Source organism: Mobula birostris, chromosome 18 (genome assembly GCF_030028105.1).
Source record: "Mobula birostris isolate sMobBir1 chromosome 18, sMobBir1.hap1, whole genome shotgun sequence".
NCBI classification, from domain to species: Eukaryota; Metazoa; Chordata; class Chondrichthyes; order Myliobatiformes; family Myliobatidae; genus Mobula; species Mobula birostris.
In genome coordinates, this window is record NC_092387.1 from 64749291 (window position 1) to 64765414 (window position 16124).

The 16124-nt window shown below is 43.9% G+C and overlaps 1 protein-coding gene across 4 annotated transcripts in view; it reads left to right on the plus strand.

Moving 5' to 3' along the window:
• The first annotated feature begins 776 nt into the window (after positions 1-776).
• The window catches only part of zmiz1a (zinc finger, MIZ-type containing 1a), a 451595-nt gene continuing 436247 nt past the window's right edge, over positions 777-16124 (plus strand). For 2 of the 4 annotated variants that reach the window (XM_072282833.1, XM_072282834.1), the window contains exon 1: positions 777-1052. The gene's annotated coding sequence lies outside the window, so the exon portion shown is untranslated. The remainder of the gene's footprint in view (positions 1053-16124) is intronic. The other 2 variants (XM_072282836.1, XM_072282837.1) reach the window with 1 other exon arrangement.

Sequence of the window (16124 nt, forward strand, 5' to 3'; positions counted from 1 at the left end):
ACACTTGTAAATAGTTCTTCGGCGCGCTAGAGCTGCGTGGAATGTCGATGCAAGTGGACATCTCTGGCGGTTGAGCTGTGGAGACTCGCCTGCGTTTCTTGTGCGTGATAAATTGTAACTGTGCTGGGCCCTGATCGCCCTTGGTGTGTAGAACGCGGCTGCAAAGTGAGCCTAGAGCTCTGGCTATGCAAGTAACCTTCTTAACGACGGCACCACTAACCCGATGCTGGCACCGTCATTGTCCCTTGACGTCACGCAGCCAGCCCGGCTCTCAAACATGTCTTTGTTATTTCAGAGGCTTTCCATCTAAGGGAACAAGAGTAGCCCGCAAAAGCCGGATCAGACTCACCGTGGAGCTGGTCACAGTCTTCTAGGTACGGGCAAATTCTCAGGAACCGCGGAGTCAACCGTAATAACGCAAGCTCTCTGCGAACTACTCCGGTTCGCAATCTTGAAGGGAGTTTTTTTGGGGGGGGAGGGGGAGAGATTTATACACCCGCTTTAAATAATGCCCCCGCGCGAAAATCTTTAACAAAACAACTTGCATTCTCATCTCTTCTAAGTTACTAAATTGCACCTAGGCGAGATTCCTTGGCGATTTTGTAGGTGATTTATTTTGGAACCCCCCCCCCTTTTTCCCCATCCAACACCCCCATCCCAATCACGACTTAATTTCCGGTCGAAAGGACAGACTCCGGAGCGCTCTGTAAATTGTTGTGTAACCTTGGAAATGACAAAATGAGAAAGCGAGTGAGCCAGCGTCGCCCCCACTGACTCCTCTTCCTTCTGCTTGACGGTGTGTGGGAGATCTGGGACAGATTTTGTCAACAGCCACCAAGAATGGCCCTTTGGTAATAGAATAGCCGATGTAATTTGACACTTCAACTTGCTCGCTCTATGTGAGTTGATTCACTTACTCACGCACTAACATTAAGTCGCCGCTTTCTCTCTCTCTCTCGCTCTCGCATTTTTTTAAAACTGGGGGAACACACGGAGCAGAGAAACACCGACGCCTCCGCAAGGAATTTCTCATTCCGGAGCTGTGATATTCTGTAAGTAAGTTTCATGTCAATTTCTTGGCATTTCACACCTTTTTTTGTCTCTGCTCGCTGGCTGGAGGAGCCTTTGCTCCCAGTGTATGGGTCTGCCACGGGCTCTCTCTAGTGGAACAATGGGGGTCACTGATACAGAAAGCAGTTAAGGAGACGGTTTGCTCTCTCTTCTCTCTCTCCCTCTCCCCCTCTCTCTCTATTTTCCTCCTTTTATTTTGCAGGCGCTGGTTGTTTGGCGGTCTGTTTAGTTCTCGCCGAATTCCAGACTCCTTCTTATTTTTCACTCTGTTGGCATGGAATACGCGCAGATAGGGAATCGGGTACAAGGTATTCTTTGCCCAAGTCCCTCCCTTGTGCTGGGAGATCTTTGCGGAGTGAAAGGCGAGCAAAGTGTTTGGCGTGGATTGAAGCGACTTTTATGCATGGGATCTTTGGGGAGGGGGGGCTTCCGTGCAGCCTTCTGGTCAGGCACAATCTACTGGTCAGTTGCGAGTTCAGCGTAGTTTTTGTTAAAGGAAAAATATGGTAGAGAAGTGAACGTTTTTTTTTCCTCTCTGCCTCCCTCTGCAAATGAGAAGCAGTTGAGACTTGGGCCTCTGAACAGGGCAGGAAGAAGGAAGGACTGGTGTACATGTGTCCAGGAAGCAAGGAGCAGGGAAACAGCACACACACACACACACACACACACACACACACACACACACACACACACACATACACACACAGAGAGAGAGAGAAAGGGAAAGATAAGAGGCAAATAAGAACTGGCCAGTTATGCTTTCTTACCACTGTCACAGTGGAAATGGCAGAGATACTTCAGGTTATTGATGTTGCTTACAAGAATAGCGAAACACTAAAGGAATGTAATATTTCAAGGATATTAAGATGTTTAAAAATATCACTTGTGCAGTATAATGCCTTAGAATAGTTCGGAAACAAATGATCTTTTGCACTTGTAATTGTAAAATTGAAATCGGTTTAATGCTAACTATTTCATGTTTACCTTTTTAAATTTCAAATGGAAATTTGGTGGCACAAAGTAAAATTTTTTGGTTTGTTTTTATTGTGCGTTGGTCTTTTTGGGGTTTATGTACACGCGCATCTTGTTAAGATAATTTGTGATGCTTCAACAGTTCAGTGAATATTAAGTGTCGGGGAAATTGATCCTCAGTTTCCACTGTGGCCCGTGAATCTGATGTACGGCTGTCTTTTGAATTCATTGAGACGAGAAAGAAGCATTTAACTTAGCGATTCCAACAAATATTCCATCAAAGGCAGCCTCAGTGAGAGAGAAGGTTGTATGACCTGGAGGATCTTCTGGGCGCTGCCTTCTTCGAGATTGCTCTTCCGAATTGTCCATTAGGATTCTGAATAGACATCGTTGTGCATTAGTCTGTTTCAAGTGCTCCCCAGTCACAGGGGCTCAGAGGGCTGGTGATGAAGGGTATCGATTAAGGAATGCATTGCGTTAACTGACCTGAGTTAGATGCTCGAGCGTTATCAATGGATGCACCGCCGTGACCTCGTCGGAGATGTTGAAATGCCCCATAATAAACAAAGACACAAAGCAACTGAAATCTGCACTGGAGCACGTGCAAGCCCGTGTCTCCGGCAATATTATCTGACACGAGGAGGAACTTGTCTTTAACTATAATTCACCAGGGTGTATACAACACAAGGGTGCACGCATGCTCTTCTCTTGGTGATATGTGGCATGGGTTAACATGATCTTTGACAGGATGGGGATGGGAGGGGCCATATCCAGCAACTCCATTCACAATGCGCAGCAAGATTTGCTCCCATATGTGTTGAATTTGGCTTGTCTTGCATTGTAGGTAACTGAAGTATAATTAGGTGGTTAGCAGAACATAGTACATTACAACCGAGGACAGGCCCTTGCACCCTGATGTGCCAACCTTTTAGTTTTGGTGAAATTGTTGCACATCTCTGTGCCTTTGTCAGTATATATCATATCTTTCCTGCAGTATGGTTTTGAGCGTAGAACATTACAGCGCAGTACAGGCCCTTCAGCCCACAATGTTGTGCTGACCTCTTACCTACTCTAACCCATTCCTCCTGCATAGCCGTCCAGCTTTCTATCATCCATGTGCCTCTCTAAGAGTCTCTTAAATCTCACCAATGTATCTGCCTTTACCACCACTGCTGGCAGCGTATCCCACACACCCACCATTTTCTATATGGAAAAAAAACTTATCTCCAACATCTAACACACTTTCCTCCAATCACTTTGAAATTATGCCTGCTTGTATTAGTCTTTTAGTTTCCATAACTTTTTTTGACCAGTTAGGGCTGAGCTGAACCTCTGAACCTGGAGGACTGGTGAACCACTCTCAATATGGCCTCTACCTTTTCACTTCTTTGGCATGGGTGACCCTACCAAAGCCCTGACTCTAGTCAACATAGCTCTCCAGATCATTGAGGCACGTAAGCCTCCAAACCCTACGACAAGGTAGTGGTCCTCGGAGGATTAGTCTTTAAGAAGTTATGATAGAATCCTAGGTTATCCCTGTGCCTGGAACTCACAGCCCAATGAAGCTAATTATTGCTCTGTATCTTTGCCTACTAAAGACAAAATAAATAAGTGACATGTGACCTAACTGTTGGAAGATGTTTAGCATGGGGTTAAGTGAAGTTGAGTCGAGTGAGGTTTGTCTGAGATAAGCATTTGGGGCAATGTAGGTGACAAGTTACATCTCCATCTGGTATGAGATCAGCAGAGCGTCAGACCAGAAGTCCCTACAAAGGACTGTGAGGATGGCCGAAAGGATCATAGGGATCTCTCTACCACCCAGTGGGGATGTATATCAGGAGTGCTATGTATACAGGGCCTTTGGTATTATCAAGGATCCCACCCATCCATCCAGCATCCTCTGAATTTCTACCATCAGGCAGGAGACTCCAATGCATAAAGATAAAAACGTTCAGGATGGGAATAGCTTCTTCCCTCAGGTCTTTAGGCTTCTGAACTCCCTGCTGCAACATATTCAAAGAATCACCAGTTAATTTGTTCTGTATCCTACAATATTTAAATTTTGCACTTTACCTTGTTTTTTCATGCGTAATTCATTTGTAGCTTTAATCCTTACTTTCCTAAGTTATTGTGTGTCATATGTATGTTAATGTGTACTACTCTCCTTTGCACCCTGGTCTGGAGAAACGTTGTCTCGCTTGACATGTATTTAGTTGAATGGCGATAAACTTGACTTGACTTGAAGTTGCTGTAACTACACAGACAAGCAGAAATGTTACTGGAGTTGCATTTAGTGAAAGATGTCGAGTCATGTTATTTCGATAGATGGTCCTGCCATAAAGACAATCAGGAGTTTATCTCATCTGAGAGGATATTCTATGTGGAGCGGCGTCCCATCAGTAAGTGGATAGATATCAAGGTGAATGCATGATTTGTGATGGATATTTATAAATACAATCAGCAGGCGCTGAAACCACTGGGTCATAACAGATGGCCTGGGTCAGGTACAGATGTATTTGTGTCATAAGTTAGTTCAGGGTCAAGAGGTGCACTAATGATGAAACTGTGAGTGTGCATTTAAGATTCGACCTGCTGAAGGTCTGACATGTAGAGGCCTGTAATGTATCCCCTGACCATCTGGTCCATTGTATAATATAGTCTGTGTGCTTGAGGTACTGCCTCTCCAGACACGCCAGCCCTAGCAGGTCTTGCGGAGAAATGACCAGTGGTGTTAGGTTGCTTGGGTAGGGGACAGTGCCCTTGTGGGATGAAGGGTTGGACCTGTGCCACCTGACTGATATGCAAATCGATGCATTTTAATATCTGATGTTGAGAACAGGGCAGCTGGTGTTTACGTTCGTCTCCAGCAACCAGAGGTGAAGTGAGGAGGTTATAATGTTTGACTATAACATTTAAAATGTTGTCACTTAATGTTCTGTCTCCACAAATCACCACGACAGTGGATTTACGGGCCATGTAGCCGAGAGTTTTAACCTCTCCAAAGAGTTATTCCTGCTGCTCGTTGATTTTTTTTTGGAAGTCAGGGTGGGAAAACAAAGGTATTATGCACTCAACAGGTCATTCAGACACTGTGGAGATAAAAGTAGTTAGCAGTTCAGGTCAGTGACCTTTGGTCAGAATATGGACAAGCTGGGAGAAGTTGAGAAGATGACACAAGGACAGAGAGAATCTTGTGAGACTGAGAAACACAAAGGGTAGTGGGTGAAGGAGGTAACATCTCGATTTCCCAGATCTGGGCATCTCTTGTCAGCATTCAATGCACATTCATAATTGCCCATGTGGAAATGATGCTCAGTTGCCACCTTGAGCTACTTGGTCCTTCTGGTGGAGATAGTCCCGCAGCACTGCTATTAGGGTGCTCTGGAATTCAGGCTCGATGATAATGAACATACAGCACAGGGAGAGGCCATTCAGCCCACAGTGTTGTGTTAAACCACCTAAAAAGTAAATCAAAACTCCCCAAAAATTAATCCCTCCACAATATCCATATCTCTCTATCTTCCTCACATTCATGAGCCTGTCTAAACAGCTCCTAAAAGCCTCTAATATATTTGCATCTACCACTATGCCAGGCTGCACATTCCAGGCATCCACCACTCTTTGAGTAAAAACTTAACTCTCGCATCCCCTTTGAACCTCTCCACTCTCATTTTCAATGCATGCCCTCTGGTATTAGACATTTTTACCCTAGGAAAAAGATACACCCCGGGAAAAAGATCTATGCCTCTCATAATCTTATAAATCTCTATCAGATCTCCCCTCAGGCTCCGCCAGTCCGAGAAAACAACCAAAGTTTGTCCAACCTCTCATGATAGCACATGCCGTCTAAACCAGGCAGCAGTAATGTACCCAAACATCTACTGCCCTGTCCTTGGTGGTAGTAAATAACAAAATATATACCTGTGGGATCTGGTGAGGAGACGTTTGAAATTCGCAGAACAGAGAGAGAAAACTAGATGCTGAAAATCCACAGGGGCTCAAGCATATCTGAAATATCTGAAACTTGTTTCAGACCTGCTCAGGTGCCCTTTACTCATTTATTCCAGGACTGTTTAACATTGTCTCCTCCTGCTGCACTGCCTTTGAAGGTGTTATCTCCTTAAGCAATGTAGAAACCGGCAGAAGTCTCTATTTCACAAGATAAGTTGGTCACCACCAGTCAGCCAAATGAGTTCCTGCCTCTCCCAGCCATAAAACTGCACTGCCTCCCATCCTTATCCCAAGTGACTCCAATGCATTCTCTAAGTTTCATCGGATCTGGTGCATCTGAATTATCTTTCATCCCTCAAGTACAGTCTCCTCATCACTAGAGTTGATAATACTCTCAGTCCCTTCTGTCCTGTTCCTCAGCTCCTGTCCCTCCTCCACCTAGGACAGGTTCTCCCCTTCTCTTCATCTCCTACCCTAACAGATCTTCCTCCATGAGTTGCAATACCTCCAACCTGATGGATCACGTCTGCCATCTCATTTCCTTCTCTGCCTCCACTCCATACCCTCTCCCCGTGGGGAAACTGCTGGAGAGCAACCACATTTTCTTTTACCTTTTCCCTTCCTAGGCTCAGGGTCCCAAACACTTTTTCCATGTGAAGCAGGGATTCACTTTTTCACTTGCATGTTCCTCACTCAGTGCTGATATCTGATGTCCTTTACATTCGAGGAGCCAAATGCAGCAACTTAAAATGGTGGTAGCATCTCTGGAGGGAAAAGGATAGTCAACATTTTGGGTTGAGACCTTCGTACTAGACCCAGCAGTCTAGATCGGGGTTACCAACCTTTTTTTTTATGCCATGGACCCCTACCATTAACCGAGGGGTCCACAGACCACTGATTGGGAGCCCCAGTTGAGATGAAGGTTTTTGGTCCATTTCCCTCCAGGGATGCTGGCTGACCTGCTGAATTCCTTCAAGGCCTTTTGTGTAAATCCACTTTTTTTCTTCTCGCTCTTCTACTTTATCATTGCCAGTTTTTTCACACCATTTATTTTATTTAGAGATATAACATGGTAACAGGCTCTTTGCCTCAATGAACCTATGCTGTCCAATTATATTCATGTGATCAATAAACCTACTAACCCATATGTCTTAGGCACAAAGGAGAAAACCCAGAGGAAACCCATATGATGATGGAATAAACATATAAACTCCTTAAACAGACAGCAGAGAGAAATGAACCCAGGTCACTGGTACTGTAAAGTGCTATGCTAATTTTTATGCTACTATGCCAACTCCAGGGTTGTTCCATACTCAGGTACATGTTTGTTTTACACTTAAGCCTTCTTCGTCTTCTCTGCTGGCACTATCATTGCTTGTGTGTTTCAATCACTCCTGACCTTGACCCTATTAGATCTTCCCTTTGGATGTCTCTGCCCTCTTTTGCTGCTACTTAAAGATTTGCTTTTTCCTTCAATTTTTTTTGCAATTTGTGTGAGAAGTCATTGGCCTAAAATGTATTTCTTTCATGGACAATGCTCAACCTGTTGAATATTTGGAATCTTTTCTTTTATTCAAACTGCCATGAGGGTTCTAAAGGGAATTCACGAAAGTCTTCAGAAAAACAGCACAGTAGCGTAGCAGTTAGTGCACTCACTTTACAGCACCAGTGATCACTGATCAAGGTTTGATTCCCACTGCTGTCTGTAAGAAGTTTGTACGTTTTCCCTGTGACCATGTGGATTTCCTCCAGGTGCTCCAGTTTCCTCCCACATTCCAAAGATGTGCGGGTGAGGGTTAGAATTAATGAGTTGCAGGCATGCTCTGTTGGCATTGGAGGTGAGTTGCAGGCATGCTCTGTTGGCATTGGAAGTGAGTTGCAGGCATGCTCTGTTGGTATTGGAAGTGAATTGCAGGCATGCTCTTTTGGCATTGGAAGTGAATTGCAGTCATGCTCTGTTGGCATTGGAAGTGAATTGCAGGCATGCTCTGTTGGCATTGGAAGTGAATTGCAGGCATGCTCTTTTGGCATTGGAAGTGAGTTGTAGGCATGCTCTGTTGGCATTGGAAGTGAATTGTAGGCATGCTCTGTTGGCATTGGTAGTGAGTTGTAGGCATGTTCTGTTGGCATTGGAAGTGTAGGCATGCTCTGTTGGCATTGGAAGTGAGTTGTAGGCATGTTCTGTTGGCATTGGAAGTGAGTTGTAGGCATGCTCTGTTGGCATTGGAAGTGAGTTGCAGGCATGTTCTGTTGGCATTGGAAGTGAGTTGTAGGCATGTTCTGTTGGCATTGGAAGTGAGTTGTAGGTATGCTATGTTGGCATTGGAAGTGTGGCGACACTTGTGGCTGCCCCCAGCACATTCTCGGAATGTATTGGTCATTGACGCAAGATGACACCTTTCACTGTACATTTTGATGTGTATGTGGCAAATATTAATCTTTTAAAGTTAATTTATGGCTTACTGCTTGATCTAGAGATCTCCATAAAAGCCAAGGAATTATTTCCTGATGTGTAGTCACACTTATAATGAAGTAAATCTGTTGGCAAAAAATGAACAGCAAATTTATTGGAATGAGACCACTCTGTCCGTCATATGCGTGTCATCAAAAATATGTCACCATCCTAATCTGATTTTGCCTAGTTTGGTACTGAACTGTGCTGTTTAAATTCATTAAGGATCCCCCCTTTTTACCCCTTTCAGTTAGCATGTTCCAGACTCTTGGTGCCAGCATTTGTCATCGTACCTCCTTCAATCTCTCTACTCATTACATTAAGTCGCTCAGTGGTTAATGACCCTGGGAAATAGATCCTTCATGTCTTATCTAGTCTATTCATAAATTTTATGCTTCCAACTCAGTTTCTCCTCTGCTTGCTCTTCTGATACATATAAAGCAACCACACTAGTTTATCCATTCTCTTTGTTATGAAAACAACTTCTCAATACGAGTAATATACTCAAATCTCCTCTGTTTCTTTTTCACTGCAGTCATACCATTCTTGTAATCTGGAGATGAGAACTGTACTGTATATATTAGAGGAACTGGCATAACTAATGTTGTATACAATCTTATTTTCTATGCCTTGTCTAAAATAAGATAACATCCTGCATGCCCTTACAGCCACCTTTGTCATCTTATTGCCATTAAGAATATGTGCAGTCCTTAGTAAGTGCACATCACTATCCTCCATTAATGCTTTTTGTTTTTTTAGATAACAGAACTATTGGTCCCTTTTCCACGTAATAGTAGCATTGGAGGGCATCTTGCTGATTCACCAGTTAATTTTTGGCTTCTTGCTACCGCCCATTACGCTGCTGGCATTTAGGGCAGCAGTGAAGGTCCTCCATCTCTGGTGTTGTTCAGGGCTTCCTTCATCATGTCAGTAGCGTCCTCTCGCTTTTTGCCACTGTCAGTCATGCTGTTGGAGGCTCAGGAATACCATTGCACTCAGATGTAGAAGGATTCTTCATTGCTGTTTCCGGAATAATTTGTTTTACCAGCCACGGTTGTTAGCCATGAGCTGAACCGCCGAACCTGGAGGACCAGAGGACCACTTTCAGTCTGGCCTCAACCCTTTGAACCAAGAGCCAAAGCATAAAGGACTGACTTTAGCCAACATAGCTCTCCGGGTCATTGAGGCACACAAGCCTCCAAACCCAACAACAAGGTTGTGGCCCTCTTAAAAGTTAATTTTTGGAATGTAAGGGTTATCTTTTCAAGAGGGTTTGGACATTTTGGATCTGAATTCTATAGAGTTCAGCAAAATAAAGAGTAACATTACGATGCTAATAGGGCTTGGGTGTAGAGATGTTTCCAGCAGGTGGAAAGTCAGAAACAAGGGGACATAGCAACAAAGTAATGGGCTGGTCATTTAAAATCAGTGCATAGAAGTTTCCTAGAACTTTGTGAATCTAGAATTCTCTGCCCATGAGGCCTGATCATTAGATAGTTGTAAGAAGGTAGATAATTACTTTAAAGATCAAGGAATTATGGGTATGGGGAGCTGGCACAGAAGCAGAGATTAGCCATGATCACACCATATTCTGTTTCTCCCTCTACAATCGCTGCTTGACCTTCTGAACATTTTGTGTTTTAACACTTCCCACACTCTAGGCATCCGTTAGTCTCATGAGACCATGGATTTGCACCTTGGAAGGTCTCCAGGGCGCAGGCCTGGGCATGGTTGTATGGAAGACAGGCAGTTGCCCATGCTGCAAGTCTCCCCTCTCCACGCCACCAATGTTGTCCAAGGGAAGGGCACTAGGGCCGGTACAGCTTGGCGCTAGTGTCGTCGCAGAGCAATGTGCGGTTAAGTGCCTTGCTCAAGGAGACAACACGCTGCCTCAGCTGAGGCTCGAACTAGCGACCTTCAGATCACTAGACTGATGTCTTAACCACTTGGCTGCGCGCCAACACATCCCACAAAAGGAGTCTGGTGAATTTTCCACAAATGTGTAGTGCTATTTGATAAGCTCAAGAGTTTCTGGAAATGCTGTAAATGTTGAGCAACACACACACAATGCTGAAAGATCTCAGAATTTTGATGAAATGCTGAACTCAGCATTCTGAAGTCTTGATGAAGGATCTTGGTCTGAAACGTTGACTTCCATGGTTGCTGCCTGGCTTACTGACAGCTTTGACAGCTCTTATCTCCTGAATACCTGCCAACAAGTATTGTTCCTGGGGACTGCATATTGAGCTAACTGAATCAACCCTGTGAGAAAGTAATGGAATTGTACATCATCAGGGCAACAGAGAATGAAAAACTTGGAATTAAAGTAACATTGGATCAAGAAATTTGGATTGCTGTGGGAAAAACTCATCCACATCACCAATGTCCTTCAGTGCTCTCTTGCCTGGTCTGTGCTTACCAATGAGTTTCACGCTTGATTTTGCTGTGAAAAGGAGCAAACGCGGGTGGACATTCAGCACTGGCATTGACAGTAGATTCCAGTTCCCATAAATGAATTACAAATGGGCACCACTGTGCTCCCAAAGGTCTTTCTCAAGTGCCTGTGGAGTGAGTACAATCATACCATATGGTTTTTACTTCAGTTGGTGGGTTGTGATCCTAAGTTAATAGATGGTTTGAAGAGCATGAAAAGTGTTAGAATTTGGGTTCGGTCAGTTTACTTTAGAAATTAGTTGTCTATTCAGAATGGAAATGGTACTGAAATGGCTGCTTTAGTTTTCTGTGGGGTAGGATTGTTTGTACAACTGAATCACAGGCCATATGGTCATTCAGCATTGACCAGGAAGCCCTGTTTACTAGATATAGCTTTGGTATCTTGAGGATGTAATTTCAAAGAAGTGTTGGTATTGAATCATTAACACTTTGATATCAGTTCCTCTATGGGGCTACCCTGATCTCAGGAGCCATTTCCTGCACGTAACCAAACATAACTCCAAAGAACTGTGCAGAAAGATTGGGCAGAAAGTACCTTCTGCAATCAAATAAACACCTTGTATACAACTCAGTGGTACAATATCTTGCCGGGAGCCTGAGGACTTCCCTGAACTGAAGAACTCTAGCTTAGACAATGTGGTCATCTGAAGCACAAAAGGTGCTGTAAAGCTTAGCCTAGCTATGACTGTGAAAAACCTGATTAAGCCACGGGGCAAATACTGTGCACGGTGGCCTCTTGGAATTGCTTTATTCTTGTAATTTAAGACCATAAGACATTGAAGGAGAATCAGGCCATTCGGTCTGTCGAGTCTGCTCCACCGTTCCATCATGGCTTATTTATTATCCCAAACATGTATCTTAGTACAATGAAATGCTTTTGAGTGTCATCCAGACAGATCACACCAGAAATACAAGAGATTCTGCAGATGCTGGAAATTCAGCCTAACACGTGCAAAATGTTGGAGGAACTCAGCAGGTCGGGGAGCATCCATGGAGAGGAATAAACAGTTGATTTTTCAGGCCGGGACCCTTTGTCAGGACTGAAAAGGAAGGGGGAAGAATGTGGGGGAAGGGGAAGGGGAAGCTGATAGGTGCTAGCTGAAGCCAGGTGAGGGAGGAAGGTAGGTTGGTGGGGGAGGGGGAATGAGGTGAGAAGCTGGGAAGTGATTAGTGGAAACGGTAAAGGGCTGAGGAAGAAGGAACCTGATAGGAGTGGAGAGTGAACCATGGGAGAAGGGGAAGGAAGAGGAGGAGCACCTGTAGTGGGTGGGTGGGGTGATGGGCAGGTGAGAAGAAGGGAAGGGGTAAGAGGAGATCTAGAATGGGGAGTGGAAAAGGAGAGAGGAGGGGGGGGGAGAAATTACCAGAATTTGGAGAAATTGATGTTCAAGCTTTCAGTTTGAAGGCTACGCAGACAGAGTATGAGGTGTTGCTCACCCAACCTGAGACCGTTCCATACACAAGTACTGTACAACAAAGTAGTAAAAAAAGAAAACAGAATGCAGGACATAATTTTATATTCACAGAGAAAGTGTAGAGCAGTACAGAGAGACAAAGTGCTAAGGATATGAGAAGGGCAATAAAGTGGTTGGAAGACCTAAAATTAAAGCTCTGAAAGTTTCATGTAGAAGATGACACCTTGACTCTTGTGAGAATGAAATTCACAACTTTGGCATCTAGATGGCCAATGCCAACTCATGCCAACTATATGCCCACTGAGACAATTTTAGGGGCTCTTAAATTCCTGCTAAGTTCTGCGTGCCACAGTGTACACAGAATTTGATCACTCCTAATCTGTGAGATCTTTTCATTTTCATGAATATGTCTGTGAAACATCTCCAAGTATTAATGGTAGAGATTTGATACTTCTTCTTCAAAAAGACTAGCCTGTCCTTGCAGTGTTTAGAAAGCCCCAACAATGGCTTCACCTTTTATATCTGGTTCAGTGGTCCTGTCTGAAATAGTATTTGAGTGTGCATATCCTGAATAAGAATCAGAATCAGGTTTAGTATCAAGTGAATATGTCGTGAAATTTGTTGTTTTTGTGGCAGCAGTACAGTGCAATATATAATAATAAAAATTGTGAATTACAGTAAATATAGTGTTCATGGGTTCAATGTACATTGAGAAATCGGATTGCAGAGGAGAAGAAGCTGTTCCTGAATCATTGAGTGCGTGCCTTCAGACTTCTGTACCTCCTCCCTGATGGTAGCAGTGAGAAGAGGGCATGTCCTGGGTGAATGGGGTCCTAATGATGGATGCTGCCTTTTTGAGGCATCACTCCTTGAAGCTATGAAAGCTAGTGCCCAAGATGGACATGTGATGTGTTCTCCTTGAACTTCAGTGATTTCTCAGCTTATCCATTGAGGAAAGGTAGTCAAAGTTGAAAGTGTTTATTGTCAATATGCTTAAGTACATGCACAGATGCAGTGAGAAGCTTACTTGCAGTAGCATCACAGGCATATAGCATGAGAGACAGAACACTGAAAAGTAAAATAGAAATTATACAATAAAGAGCAATTGGAGCAAAATATGTCTATTACAGAGCAATGTGGTTATCGCATTGCTATACTGAGGCAGTGCTTAGGGTTGTGGAGTTTGGTTTCACAACACTGGGATACGTCCAAATGGCATACAACATTTAGAATTGCAGACATAGGGAGATGTTTTGCAATTTAAACACATTTTGAGAGATTATGGCATGCTTTTAACTGTGGGATAATTCTGTTTCTTGTATGGGTGCTCCGCTTAGCACACCGAGACTCTTAGCAATCTTAGTGGTTTCATAGTCCCTTAGGTGTAAGTGTGTGTTTGTGGCATGGTCAAAGATTCAAGGCCATGTCTGCTGGCAAATTACAGTACTGTGCAAAAGTCTTAGGTACATACATTTAGCTTGGGAGCTCAAACCTTTTGCACAATACTGAGGTAATGTTATGTATCGCACTGTACTGCTGCCACAACAAAAAATCATGACATGCCCAAGTGTTGATAAACCTCATTCTGATATGAGTCTCTGTTGTGGACTGAGAGTGGGAAGTGGGGGGCAGGGAGGGGGGAGTCATGGTTGGGAAAAGGGGAAGGGAGAGGGGAGAGAGCAGGAGGCACCAGAGAGACATTCTGTAATGATCAATAAACCCATTGTTTAGAATCAAATGATCTTGCCTGGTGTCACAGTGCTGGGCGTGTTAGCACCCTTACCAACACCTCATTTCCCCCCACACACACAACTGTTACTTTCACTCTTTCTCTGTCATCTGTCCCACAGTCCTCCCACAGCGCACCATCCTCGCCATCCCCACCATCCTTTGCTCCCGCCAGATTTACAAACTTGTTCTCCGCTCCACGTTGGCAAATACCGTACTGTACAAAAGTCTAAAGCACATATGTATAGCTAGGGTGCTTAAGACTTTTGCACTGTATTCTAGGAACAGAATAGTTGGAATTGATAGGATGGTTGGAAGTGAGGGACCTCTGCCCGGTCTGAAGCCACTGCCTTTGTTTATCAGAGGTTTTGGCTGGAGAGGTACTTTTGAGTAACTAAATAAGAAATGTAAATGTTCAAGTTAATCAGAATCAGGTTTAATATCACCAGCATATGTCATGATATTTGTTGTTATGTGGCAGCAATACAATGCAATATGTAGGAATAAAAACTGTGAATTACAGTAAGTATTAATGTTAAATTAAATAAGCAGTGTAAAAAGAGTTGTGAGGTAGTGTTCATGGGTTCAATGTCCATTCAGAAATTGTATGGCAGAGGGGAAGAAGCTGTTCCTGAGTCATTGAGTGTATGTCTTCAGCTTCTGTATCTTCTTCCTGATGGTAGCAATGAGAAGAGGGCATGTCCTATGTGACGGCGGCCCTTAATTACCTCCTTCTGAAGGGCTGTGGAGGTGGATTGTGTGCATTGGAATTAGTGAGATCTACATTTGCTTGTAATTGTGACCCATGACTATCATCAGAACCTGTGCAGTTTTGTGTTCCCCATCCTATAAGCTCTCTGGTTGAATCATGTCACATAACCTGTGACAGCGACTATCCCTCTGTCTCGACGGATGCTGCTTGACCTGCTGAGCTCCTCCAGCAGCTTGCTTTGTGCTCCATGTTCCAGCACTTGCTGTCTCTTCTGTTTGCAGGCGCTCAGATTCAGATTTATCACATGCATTTCGAACTGCTTCATTTGAGTTAACAACCAACACAACGTAAAGGTGTGCTGAGGGCAGCCAGTAAGTGTCAGCACAAATTCTGGCACCAACATAGCATGCCTACAGTGTTCTACAGGACACCACAACAGCAAAACAAGCTCCTTTCCTATCCCAACGAATAGTTGCGTTCATGAGGTTTGGACAAGGCGATAATAATGAACTCTTGAGCCTCTGAATTGAAGAGTTTCTGGGTCTGATCCTCTGATTCTCTTTGGGAGGATCTCAGTTCGGACAATGTCCACGATTCCTTCCCCCCCCCGCCCCCCCAAAAATAAAACAGGCCTGAACAGGAAACTAGAGAGTTTGTAGTTGTGATCTACACAAGGTACATGCAATGTTAGTATTCATTGAGGCAGGATAGAATATAAAAGCAAGGATGTAATGCTGAGGCTTTACGAGGCATTGGTCAGACCGCATTTGGAATATTGTGAGCTGTTTTGAGCACAATATCTGACATATGACTGTACTGGCACTGGAGGTGGTCCAGAACAGGTTTATGAGAATCTCTGCAATGAAAGGGTTAGCATATGAGGAATGTTTGATGACTCTGAGCTTGTCCTCACTGGAGTTTAGAAAAATGACGGAGATCTCATTGAAACCAACTGAATATTCAAAGGCCTGGATAGAGTGGAGGTGCAGAGGATGTTTCTAATAGTGGGGGAGTCTAGGACGAGAGGGACAGCCTCAGAATAAAAGGATATCCCTTTAAAACAGAAAGTCATTGGGTATATTTAAAGTAGAGGTTGATAGGTTCTTGAATACTAAGAGTGTCAAAGGTTATGGACAGAAGGTAGGAGAATGAGGTTGAGAGAAAAAATAATCAGCCATGATTGAATGGTGGAGCAGACTATATGAGCCAAATGGCCTAACTCTGCTCCTTTGTCTTATGTTCTTATGGTTATATCTGGGGCAGCACAGTAGCATAGCATTTTCACAGCGCTGTACACGGTACCAGCGACCCAGGTTCTATTCTCGCTGCACTCTGTAAGGAGTTTGTACATTCACCACATGACCTCATG